General features: G+C 36.6%; 2 pseudogenes; one reads left to right on the forward strand and one right to left on the reverse strand.

Annotated features, from left to right (window-relative positions):
- The first annotated feature begins 2,731 nt into the window (after positions 1-2,731).
- LOC124556435 lies at positions 2,732-11,100 on the forward strand (annotated as a pseudogene).
- Positions 11,101-11,187: 87 nt separating this feature from the next.
- Positions 11,188-12,082, reverse strand: LOC124556436 (annotated as a pseudogene).
- Between the last annotated feature and the right edge of the window lie 819 nt (positions 12,083-12,901).

Below are 12,901 nucleotides of genomic sequence, written 5' to 3' on the forward strand. Positions count from 1 at the left end.
TACAGTTTGCTTTTTGTGGCAGACTTGGCGAATAGCTGGTACCGCAAATGGTCTAGTGTGTGGGAGCTGCTGACACCTCCACTATACAATGCGATAGTAACCTATTCTCCTGCTGTTATTATCTCTTCACGGTTAGCATGTGGTTTATTGAACGTGCAAAGCGCTGAGGTTAAGTGCTCATTTTTCGCAACAATATTGCATTACTTAATTCTTCCTTGACCAAAAAAAGCGGATGTTGCATCACATCCGATAAAGGCGTGGGTGAACAGAATATATTCACTGCCAAACTTGTAAGATGCAGTGGAAAACCACTTGTCTTCTGCATTTCCTCTTCTTGGCTTTAAGAAAAATAAGTTTTCAATGCCTTGCCCTAAACCGGTCATGAGAACAAGCAGGTCAACATCTTCTCCTGCAATGACAACACTTCAAAATCTTTGGTTCTTGAAATGGCAGATTTTACAATCATAACGTCAGCATCTTCTTGTGCCAGGTGCACTCCAATGCTACACTCCAGAAATTCCTTTTTAAGAAGTGTGAACAAACGCATCTTGTTTCGTTCGTTGCACAAGAACTTATCCTGAGGGACTTGGTTCATCACCTCTGATTCAACCACAACGTCTACCGAAGAATGTTTTTTGGACCTACGAATCCTCTCAGCACTCTTTGTGCTACATTTGTCTCCCTCACATAGATACCCATCAAATACAATAGCAAATTGAGATCCAAAATGACGTTGCAGGTAAGAAACATAGCTTTGGGCTATTGACTTGAAGTAAACATTTCGAGTCCAAGTCACTTTGTGGATAAGGTACCCTCCATCAATGACAAAAAATTTACTCTGTCCACCTGACTTCACATCTTCCACTGGAACGAAGGCATTGTAGAATGAAGATTTTGTTCATTTTCGCATGCCTTTTTCTGAGAATAGGGACATTGGGTAAGGAGCAAGTTCATGTTTCAGAAAGGCTTTTAACTCTTCTTCACTTTGTTTCATTAAAAAATCCATTGGAAAAGAGTTAAAGGATCAACAGGAGTAATTTTAGTGCTCCCATCTTTTACAGAATTGAACGCAGAAAGGAGAGTCACAACTTTATATTTTCTACGGAACTTTACATCGTGGAAATTGTCACCAACTATTCTTTTCATGCCTTTTCCCCCTCTTTGTGACACATATGACAATTAACATCTTCCGTTCCGACAACACCACTGCTGATAGACATTATAAAATCACTTTCAGGGAAGGGAGGGTGCACTGAAAACCAGTCACGCAGCTTACGCAAGTCTATGCCATCTCGTTCGATGCGACAACTTCTTGCATCTACATGCTGTTCTGATGTTACTGCGCTCACTTCGCAATACGACTCAATTTCTTCACAAATGTTCTGCATGTGAATCATACCCAATGTCCATCTGGTTAATACACTATCCGTAATTCCTCGGCCAGAAGTAAGTCCTCCAGAACTCTTCATGGTTCTCATCAATGTTTGTTCTATAGTCATGTCAGAAGGAACCCCTGACCAATACTTTTCTGATCGCCAGATTGTAAAATGTTCTTTCGTTGTGAACTTCTCATATTCTGATAAATCCATTTTTTCCTCGAGTCTCAACATATCCTGCAAGTAGAGGTGGCCACTTTCAGCGTACATAAAATGTCCAGCTGAATGGAAGCAGGGAAGCATTTTTCTCACGTTTTCAAGATGAAGTTTCCAATTGCCTGATCGGTCCGCTTCAATAAATTGTTTCATGAGAGTGACCATCTTGTAGTACTGAACCCATAGTTTTGCTGTGGGTCCCTTACTTTCAATCGTTTTCAGGGCAGTTACAAATTTTTTTATGACTTGTTCCCTGAGAACACTGGTATCCTGGCCAACTGACAGTTCTGACTCACCACAAGGAGAAGACAAGTCATTCAATGTCCCACGTTCATCTTCTGTTAGCTGAATGTGATCCCACACTTGACAGGCCAAAGCAAGGTGACACAATAAATGCGCTCGCACAGCCCTGGAATATGCATGTCCTGACAAAATCTTTTCAACGCTGTTTTCAGCGAATATTACACCAAATAAGTCCTTTAATCCACTTCCACCCATGATCATACCGATACATCCCACGAACGACATAAGGAAATGGAAACCTCCAAGTCGGACCTCCACATTATGAAACTCAGGAAGGTCAATCTCCACAATATCCCTTGCCTTCCAATACAGAGGCTGATCAAATGTGACAAAGCATGTAGTCTGATTGTGTCTTTTACATGCATCTCTAGTTATCATCAGAGCAGCATATATGGTGTCATAATGAGTTGGTAATGAATTAAGAAATGGAAGACACTTTATTTTAGAACGTTCATATTCTTTGCCCTCCGTCAAGCGTTCCATGTAACCATTCCATCCTGAAACAACTGCATTCTGAGACCATTTACAATATAACCACGTAATGTCCGCTGTTGAGATGACGATCTCACCTTTTGCAGGAGCAATTATGTCCAAATCTTCAATTTTTGTAGCCTTCAGCCCACCAACTTGTGTTATGTGGAATGTCTGTATGTCATTTTTTCCGGCTTCACTAACAAGTTGAGCTGAGGGACGATGATTCAACTTTTTAATATTTTTCTGAGGAAGCAATGCATCATGAGGAGTAATACACATTATACCTCACATTGCATGAAAAGTACCAGTTCCATCTAGGGTGTTTGCATTGAAATCTGCATTATCAAACACAAATTGGCAAAATGCGTCACTTCGTTGCCTTTCGTTGTCAAGCTGAAGGATTGAAGACACTTCCAATAGGGCAGCTTCCGTATAAGATGCTGCAAAGCCAAGGGAAGACAAAACCTGGATGCCATGTTTTGAGCCAAACTTCCGGTACAAGTATGCACTAATAGCAGTCAAAAGTGATGAAATAAATGAACGTGGCCTCGCAGCACTTACTAGTGCATGAGCAAGAGAAACACATCTTTTCCCCCATTTTCTGGGAGACCGCTTGTGTTTCAAAATCATAGTTTCAAAGAGCAATCTTACAGATTCTGGTATGACAGACTCTACATCACATAAAAAATTATCAGAAGGAGGGTACTGTTTTACATCGTACACTACTGATCTTATATCGTCTAATATGATATTTTCAGCTGCTTTGACAATTCGTAGTCTTTCTTGCTGAGGATCTGAGTTTCTTTAGGTGTACCAATTGTCACTGAGTAGTTGGTGCCCAACATTCTTGAAACATACGACTGCTGGCTTTGAAGCTGTTTCAGCTATCACCACATCGTCACCATATTTCTGGAAAAGGCGAGCCTTGACAGTTCGAATATCAGGACGAGGTGATGTGGGTATTTCCTCTAACAGATCGTCCATAGAAAACTGACATTCTTCCATATTGGTTTCCAGGTAGGCAAATATAGCCCCATGCCTTCATCTACTTGTGTCGCAGGTCGGTAATTTCGTTTCTGTCCAGTAGCTGAAACACGGTGAAAGAACTTTCTGTAGCAAAACCTGTGGTACCACCCATTTGCAGCAACCAAATCATTTACATTTTGAAATCGCTCTATCACTTGTTGACCAAATTCATCACCACGTCGTTTAGCCTGTTCTAATACTGTCGATAGAACTTCCAGTTTCATTACTTTGTAAACAAAATTTCGTTTGGCATATGGCAATCTTAACTGCTTGGTTAAAAAGTCATCAGAATTCCCTTTTGCACATAAGAAGTATTTCTCTTTGAAATTGAACTGACCTTTTCCCTGCGACCGACGTAGCACGCCTGTTGGTTCCTGAGGATGTCGAAGGCTAGCTGCTATCATTCTCTCATTAATGTACTTCTTGTAGCATGCTTCATGCACCATCACTTCACTGAGCGTTTTCAAAAAACGGGTGTGAGCAGACTCCCTGCGTTTAGCACTACAATCGATAAGTGTGCTCAGTCCTTTCTTTTTCACATTGCGTCCACCACTCACCACAGTTTTGTCGCAAATGAAACACAAATTCATGTCAGGCATACTCATTTTCAGCACCACAACATACACTGAATGGAAGCGACTCCAAACTGTAGGACCCTTATTGTTGTGTGCTAATCGCCTTCCGCCCGCCAAAGAATAAATACGCTTTTGTCCGCTAAAGAACAATTCCTACATACTTTTTCTTATAACTGATCGTTAACGTCAGTCAACTGTAGAAAATGTACGGCACCTGCATTCAATCGTATTACATATTGCAATATACGTGAATGTGTTCGTAGTTACTGAATATGATGCTGTTTGTCCTGGCCCTGCAGCAGAGTGAGTTCGTAAATTCCAATGAATAACATGATGAGTAATATGTTTATACTACACAAATAGAAACTGAAATAACAGTGTTCAAAAATGAGGTAATTTGCCACTTTGCTCGAAATTTGAAAAAATAGTATTTTTTGACGCACTGTAGCGCCTTAGATACTGGGAGTAGAAAAAAATGGTAAGAATCAAATTTGTAGAGAATTTTGTGCTCTTTAAAAAAGAAAATAGACGTCAAAGCAATAGGAGCAAATGAAACAGATATTTTGAAAAAACTGAAAAAAGTCCGAAATTTTCGAAGTTTTTTGACTGCAGAAAGTTTTCCCAAGAGAAATTCTGTTGGCAAAACTTGGTTTTCTAACCTTTCCAACAATATGAACGAGTTAAGAAAATAAAATCTTCTACGCCACCTTTTGCAAGTTACAGGCTTTTTTTCTGACGGTTTCACTGGACTATCTTGCACTAGAAGTTGAAAATCCGCTTCAGTTGTAAATTTCTTTTATTATCACGACTGGTTTCGGGCTCTCATAAGCCCATCCTCAGGTGTCGCACTGGAAATAGCAAGAGGCGGGAGATAATTTTCAGACACCGCAACACATAAAAAAAAATTTCTTCAAATGTTTTAAAAACTTTTTAAAAAATTTTGAAACCGCCAGTTGGGATAGGTGCTGTGAAACCTATGTCAATGCGAAAGTGACATCAGACAGTACTACGGACGATTGCCTGGGTAGGGAAATATACAAATAATAGCAGGACACTTAGACTGTGCTGTGGCCCCCGAGCGCCGCGGTCGACGTGTATTGGGCGCGGTGTGCTGCCTATGAGCGCATAACAGGGAGTAGCGGATGCGAACGAGGAAGCAAATTGGTAAACCAGAGTGGCAAAAGGGCCATCTATTGACGGAGAGAAGAAGGCGGGGCCACTAGCCCAGCCGTTCACAATTTGAATTAGTGGTTTACATTTAAAATGAAGGAAAAAAAAGAAATTTACAAAAATAAGTTAATAGTGCATTATGCGTAGTAAAGGAGCGTATTGAACAGGTCGGAACAGAACTGTGGTACAACTGAGTGGAAGCTGCGGTATAAGATTATTATATAAACCGTAAGGCGCAATAAACTTTTCTTCTACATCAGTGGCAAAAAAGTTTTAAATTTAGTGGGGATATATAAGCGGCAACGTGGAAAACGTGCCACAGTTATCAGATTTTTTTAAAAAAAAAAAAAGAAAAAGAAAAGAAAACCATATACATGTAACACTCCTATTTTCAAGATCTCATTACTAATCAACATGGATAATGGCGAAAATTTACAGGCTATACTATCAGAAACTAATATGCCAATTAATAGCTAGCAGCAATAGCACTAAAAGGACACATTAAAAGTGGGGTGGAGTCAATTTAAAACCTGCTAACCAACAGTCGACAACTAATCGAAGCTTACATGAGTAAGACCTGAGACGCATCTTACATCATGAAAGAAGGTAAATTTTTTTCATTAGTCAGGGCACAGATAATGCCACAGTATTATAATGCGCCATATTTATAGAATAAAAGAAAAAAACATGCAAACTTTAAAAGAGATCAATTTTGCAGCTATGTAAAATGAACTAGGTGGACCTTGCGGGCCTCACTATAGGAAACAGACATATGTTGTACACTTGTTAAGCCTATTGAAGGCAGTAAAAATAATGGCAAAAAAAAACACTGACCAAATGAAGAAGTATACATGTATGGCGTACAGTAATCATGGACCAGAAAGAGCAGGAAATGAGGCTGGACGCTGCTTCAAAACAGAAAGTTATTCAGCAGGGCTGCGTGTTTAAGCACAGTTTGCTCGTTCAAAATGCCATTCGGATCACGACAAATGCTGCTGATGATTTCCATTTCTTCTAAAATGTTTGAAACTGGGCCCTTAAGTTGAATATGTAGAATGCTGCAATTTGTGTTTATATTTGAAATGGAATGGTTATGATCCTTCATGTGGTTAGTGAGAGCGGATTTGGAATTGCTAAGATCCAGATGCTCTCTGAACCGTATGTTAAAGGATTGGCCAGTTTGGCCTATGTATGGGGAAGGGCACTTACTACACTGGACGCAGTAGACGCCCGAGTGTGCGTACCGATTGTATTCTCTGGTTTCGTGGTGCTTCAATTGGTGCCCGACCTTATGCAGGGTGTAGAAAGCGATTACTTCGCATAATTCACTTTTAACTTTTTTTTTGTAAATTTATTTTTTCCTTGATTTTAAATGTAAACCACTAATTCAAATTGTGAACGGCCGGGCTAGTTGCCCCCCCTTCTTCTCTCCGTCAATAGATGGCAGCACTTTTACCAATTTGCTTCCTCGTTCGCATCCGCTACTCCCTGTTCCGCGCTCATAGGCAGAACACCGCGCATAGTACACGGCCACCGCGGCTCTCGGGGGCCACAGCACAGTGTAAGTGTCTTGCTATTATTTGTATTTTTCCCTACCCAGGCAGTCGTCCGTAGTACTGTCTGGTGTTACTTTCGCATTGACATAGGTTTCACAGCACCTAGCCCGACCGGCGGTTCCGTAATTTTTTGTAAAGTTTTTAGAACATTTGAAGAAATTTTTTTGTTTCTTTTATATGTGTTGCGGTGTCTGAAAATTATCTCCCGCCTCTTGCTATTTCCAGTGCGACACCTGAGGATGGGCTTATGAGAGCCCGAAACCGGTCGTGATAATAAAAGAAATTTACAACTGAAACGGATTTTCAACCTCTAGTAACATGCTCAGTTGCGGATGTTCTTCCAACAGGATTGTTTGTATTCTATTGCAGATGGATGCACTCTGTTCCATTATACAGCTTGTGGGAAGTCCCCTGCAGAGATCATATGACCACTGCTGGGGAGTGAGCATTTCCATGGAAAAGGTACCGATTTACACTGATGTCTTGCATAGACATACCGGTTCATCTATAGATAACAAAACTTTGGTACACTATATCAGGGATTTTCGTAAGCAACCACCAAATAGAACTCACAATCTAACATCATTCGCACACTGACCCATTTGCTGCACACGTGTAACTCATAGTAAAATTCAACACTGGATGGTATCTTCTAATGTGAAGGCTGTCTTGCTATGCGTTTTGATAGTTCACATGCAATTGGACGAGTGAATTATCGAGCGCTGTACACATATAAATTTATTTGTGTGTAGTCACCACAGCCTAGGATTATTGCTATGTGTGTGAGTCAAGCACCTTATCAACACGACAGCTGTGATTAGGGGTAGTGTATTATCTATATTTGGATACTGACTGCTACACAAGGAATGAAGTGACGGTACAGTGAGAGCTGTGTCTGTGGCAGCAGTGTGGTGGGGTGAAGGTCTGTGTGTGGGGCTGCTGTAGCGGGCGATGCTAGCTGCAAGTGCAGGACTAGCAGCTGCAGTACTGGGCTGAGCCATACCACTGTGCAGCACATGCAGCCCAGCAGACGGAGTGACACTTGGCAGGTATCAACACTTTGTATCATAGCTGATTTTTTAACATGTTTCTTCTTTGGATAAACTTGGCTGTAAAACATTTGATTGAAAGGACTATGGAAATAAGGCCACTTTTGTAGGAGATATTTTTTATTTAACCTATATACACACTCCATTCATTCCATTGTGCAATATTTTGCAAATAATTGGTTTCTATTGGCTGTAAATTCAGCCTGAATCGCATTTAAACGTAGAGGAGCGAAATGCATAGGTATTATGTCTGTACATTCCGCTTCCAGAGATTCTATGCTTATGGGAACAACTGCTGTAGACTTTGGCACTGGAGGGATACAGGCATTTATGCATTGTTCTAATTGTCCCATATTTACACTATGATTATGTAAATAGCCTATAAACTCGTAGCATGCATCTCTGACATACAGGCACCAGCAACATAATCTGGCTGTCACTATCACTAACGCACAGAATAGTTCACCCAAGTTGACAGCACTTGTGTGTTGAATGTATATGCAGGGTGTTACAAAAAGGTACGGCCAAACTTTCTCTAAACATTCCTTACACACAATGAAAGAAAATATGTTATGTGGACATGAGTCCGGAAACGCTTACTTTCCATGTTAGAGCTCATTTTATTACTTTTCTTCAAATCACATTAATCATGGAATGGAAACACACAGCAACAGGACGTACCAGCGCGACTTCAAACACTTTGTTACAGAAAATGTTCAAAATGTCCTCAGTTAGCGAGGATACATGCATCCACCCTTCTTGCAAGGAATCCCTGATGCGCTGATGCAGCCCTGGAGAATGGCGTATTGTATCACATCCGTCCACAATACGAGCATGAAGAGTCTCTACATTTGGTACCGGGGTTGCGTAGACAAGAGCTTTCAAATTCCCCCATAAATGAAAGTCAAGAAGGTTGAGGTCAGGAGAGCGTCGAGGAAATGGAATTGGTCGGCCTTTACCAATCCATCAGTCACTGAATCTGTTGTTGAGAAGCATACGAACACTTTGACTAAAATGTGCAGGAGCTCCATCGTGCATGAACCACATTTTGTGTCGTACTTGTAAAGGCACATGTTCTAACAGCACAGGTAGAGTATCCCGTATGAAATCATGATAACCTGCTCCATTGAGCGTAGGTGGAAGAACATGGGGCCCAATCAAGACATCACCAATAATGCCTGCACAAACTTTCACAGAAAATCTGTGTTGATGACGTGATTGCACAATTGCGTGCGGATTCTCGTCAGCCCACACATGTTGATTAATAAATAATTTATAGTTAATGTATCATAATTATTATTAAATTATTTATAGAAATAAGATGTTAATCGTTTCCTAAGATATCTAGTTTCTTAAGAAAAAATTAATTTTTTAAAATTAGTTGTTTTTATTTAATTTTTGAAGTATAAATATTAACTTATTTATTCTTTAAGGGATAAGCTTTGAAGTTAATAACCTATAATTTGGTTTTAAAAATATAATAGTAAGCTTTAAACCAGCTATCTTTGAGATTACGTTTTAGTTCATTATTTTATATTTTGATTTTATAAGTATTTTAGGTTTTTTATTAAGATTGTTAATTTAATTTTAAAATTTTTGTAATAATGATAGAATTAGTATATTTATTTGTATAAAACTTTTTCCTTGTAAACTTATTATAAGGAAATAGGCAAAATTGATTTCCACCTGTTTATCAAAAACATGTCCTCTTGAAAATATTTTGAGGTCTGGCCTGCTCACTGAGCAGATTTATAAAGAGCCGTGGTATTTTGACCGTGCAAAGGTAGCATACTCATTAGACTCTTAATTAGTGGCTGGAATGAATGGCTTGATGAGAAATCAACTGTCTTAATAATTTTTTTAATTTAACTTTTGAATCAAAAGGCTTAAATTCTTCTTTAGGATGAGAAGACCCTATAGAGCTTAACATTTGACTTTTATATAGTTTTTTGTTTGTCTTTCTATATTTAATGATGATGTTTTGTTGGGGTGACATGAAGAATAAATAAACTCTTCATTATTATATCATTGATTTATGTTTGTTGTTTTGATCTATAATTTATGATCATAAGATTAAGTTACCTTAGGGATAACAGCGTAATTGTTTCTGAGAGCTCATATCGACAAAGCAGATTGCGACCTCGATGTTGGATTAAGAAAAATTTTGGGTGCAGGAGTCCAGTGATTATGTCTGTTTGACATTTAAATTTTTTACATGATCTGTGTTCAGACCGGCATGAGCCAGGTCGGTTTTTATCCTAAGACTATTAATCAATATTAGTACGGAAGGACCATATGGTTAAAATATTTTTTATTGTATTGACTAACATTAATTAAATTACTATTTTGACAGATTAATGTGTTGAATTTAGAATTCATTTATGTAGACATTTTCTACAAATAGTATTGATACTTTCTGATTTATTTATGTTTATTTTAAATTTTCTTTTATTGGTTATTTGTGTTTTAATTAGTGTTACATTTCTAACTTTATTGGAGTGTAAGGTTTTAGTTTATATTCAGATTCGTAAGAGTCCAAATAAAGTAGGATTTGTAGGAGTCCCACAATCCTTTAGTGATGCTATTAAGTTTATTTGTAAGGAGCAGCCAATTCGTATTATGTCTAATTATTTACTTTACTATTATTCTCCTGTTTTTAATTTAATGATTTCTTTGGCTGTTTGAGTAATTTTCCCTTACTTAACTTATATATGTTCCTTTTCTTATGGGTTTTTGTTTTTTTTATATTGCACTAGATTAGGTGTTTATACGGTTATAATCGCTGGTTGGTCTTCAAATTCAAATTATTCTTTATTAGGTTCCCTTCGTTCTGTTGCTCAAACAATTTCATATGAAGTTAGTTTGGCTTTGATTTTATTATCTTTAATTATTTTAATTGGTAGTTTTAATATGTTTGATTTTATAAATTATCAGCCATATTGTTGATTTATTATTATTTCTTTTTCCTTCAGCCTTAGCTTTTTTTGCTTCTTGTTTGGCCGAAACTAACCGTACTCCTTTTGATTTTGCTGAAGGTGAATCTCAGTTAGTTTCAGGCTTTAATATTGAATATGGTGCAAGTGGATTTAGTTTAATTTTTTTGGCTGAGTATACTAGAATTGTTTTTATAAGAATGTTACTAGCTTTAATTTTTTTAGGTGGTGATTTTTATTCTTTTATGTTTTTTATTAAGCTTGATATTATATCCTTTGGCTTTATTTGAGTTCAGGGTACTTTACCATGGTTTTGTTATGATAAATAGATATATTTGGCTTGAAAAAGTTTTTTACCTTTATCTTTAAATTCTTTTATTTTCTTTGTTGGTTTAAAGCTTTTATTCATCTCATTTATTTAGTGAAATTTTTTAAGAAAAAATAATAGAAGAGTTAAACTTCTAGTTTTATGTTTCCAAAACATATGCTTTTCCAAGCTAATTAACTTATTATTCCTTAATTAGCTTATCTCATGTGTTTGCAACATGGACATTAATTAAAAAGTATGTCAAGTATGTAGCTGTTAAGGTTTGCCCTGTTATAATGTAAGGCTCTTCAACTGGTCGTTTACCAATTCATGTTAATAAACATACAACAACTACTATAATTCAAAATAAAATCTGATTAATAGGATAGAATTGGATACCTCGGAATGGTGTTTTATTATAAAATGGTAAAATTATTAAGATTCTAATTGATAAGAATAGTGTAATAACACCTCCTAACTTGTTAGGAATTGACCGTAGAATTGCATATGCAAATAAGAAATATCATTCTGGATGAATATGAACTGGTGTTACTAATGGATTACCGGGTACAAAATTGTCTGGGTCTCCTAGGAGGTACGGATTAATTAAACATAATGTAATTAATAATGATGTTATTAATAGAAATGTAATAGAATCATTGAAAGTAAAGTATGGGTGAAATGGAATTTTTTCGATATCTCTGTTTAGCACTAATGGGTCATTAGATCCTGTTTGATGAAGAAAGAATAAATGAATTGCTGCGATAGCTGCAATAATAAATGGTAATACAAAATAAAATACAAAGAATCGATTTAATGTAGCGTTATCAACAGCAAATCCTCCTCACACTCATTGAACTAAATCTGTTAGCAAGTATGGAATTTGCTGATAATAAATTAGTAATTACTGTTGCACCTCAAAATGATATTTGACCTCAAGGTAGAACATATCTTATAAATGCAGTTGCTATAACTAAGAATAGAATTACTGTACCAATTATTCAGGTGTCTATGTATATATAAGATCCACAGTAAATTCCTCATCCTACATGCAGGTAAATACAAATAAAGAATATAGATGCTCCATTTGCATGTAAAGTTCGAATAATTCAACCATTATTTACATCTCGGCAGATGTGTACTACACTACTAAATGCTATTTCAATAAATGATGTATAATGTATACCTAAAAATAGTCCAGTTACGATCTGAATTATCGAACATAACCCTAGCAGGGACCCAAAATTTCATCAAAATAAAATATTTGTTGGTGCAGGTAAAGGATGTCTTAATCATAAGGGTTTATTCATTAGTAAGTTATCTTATTTTACGAATAGCCCCCTGGTTAATATTAGTGATTTTAACTACGGCTAATAGTCTTAAAAATAAATAAATTATTATTATTATTGTAACATTGAATGTTGGTCTGTTATATAATTTTTCAAAAGATATTGTTATTTCTTGGTAATTGATTGAATTATTAAGATTTATAGATTCAATATTTTTGAAGAAGTCTATAAATATTGTTATATCTAGGATAATTAATGTTGATATAATAAATACTCATATTGTTAGGATAATAATTATGGTAATTGATTTAGGTTGAAATATTTCGTTCGATGCAATGCTTGTAATATAAATAAATAGAACTAATATACCACCAAGAAACGTTAAAAATAAAATATATGACAGTCAATATCTTTCCACTGTAGTTCCTGTAATTAATCCAACTAAAAGAGTTTGGAGGATAATGAAAACCATTATTGATATTGGATGTGTTAATTTAATAAAATTAATATTCATTACATTTGATAGTGATATAATTATCATTTTATTCATTTCAGGGGTTAGTTTATTTAAAATATCGGTTTTGGGTACCGATGATGGTAGCTTTTCCACCTCTGAAGTTTTAAAAG

Source organism: Schistocerca americana, chromosome X, assembly GCF_021461395.2.
Source record: "Schistocerca americana isolate TAMUIC-IGC-003095 chromosome X, iqSchAmer2.1, whole genome shotgun sequence".
NCBI classification, from domain to species: Eukaryota; Metazoa; Arthropoda; class Insecta; order Orthoptera; family Acrididae; genus Schistocerca; species Schistocerca americana.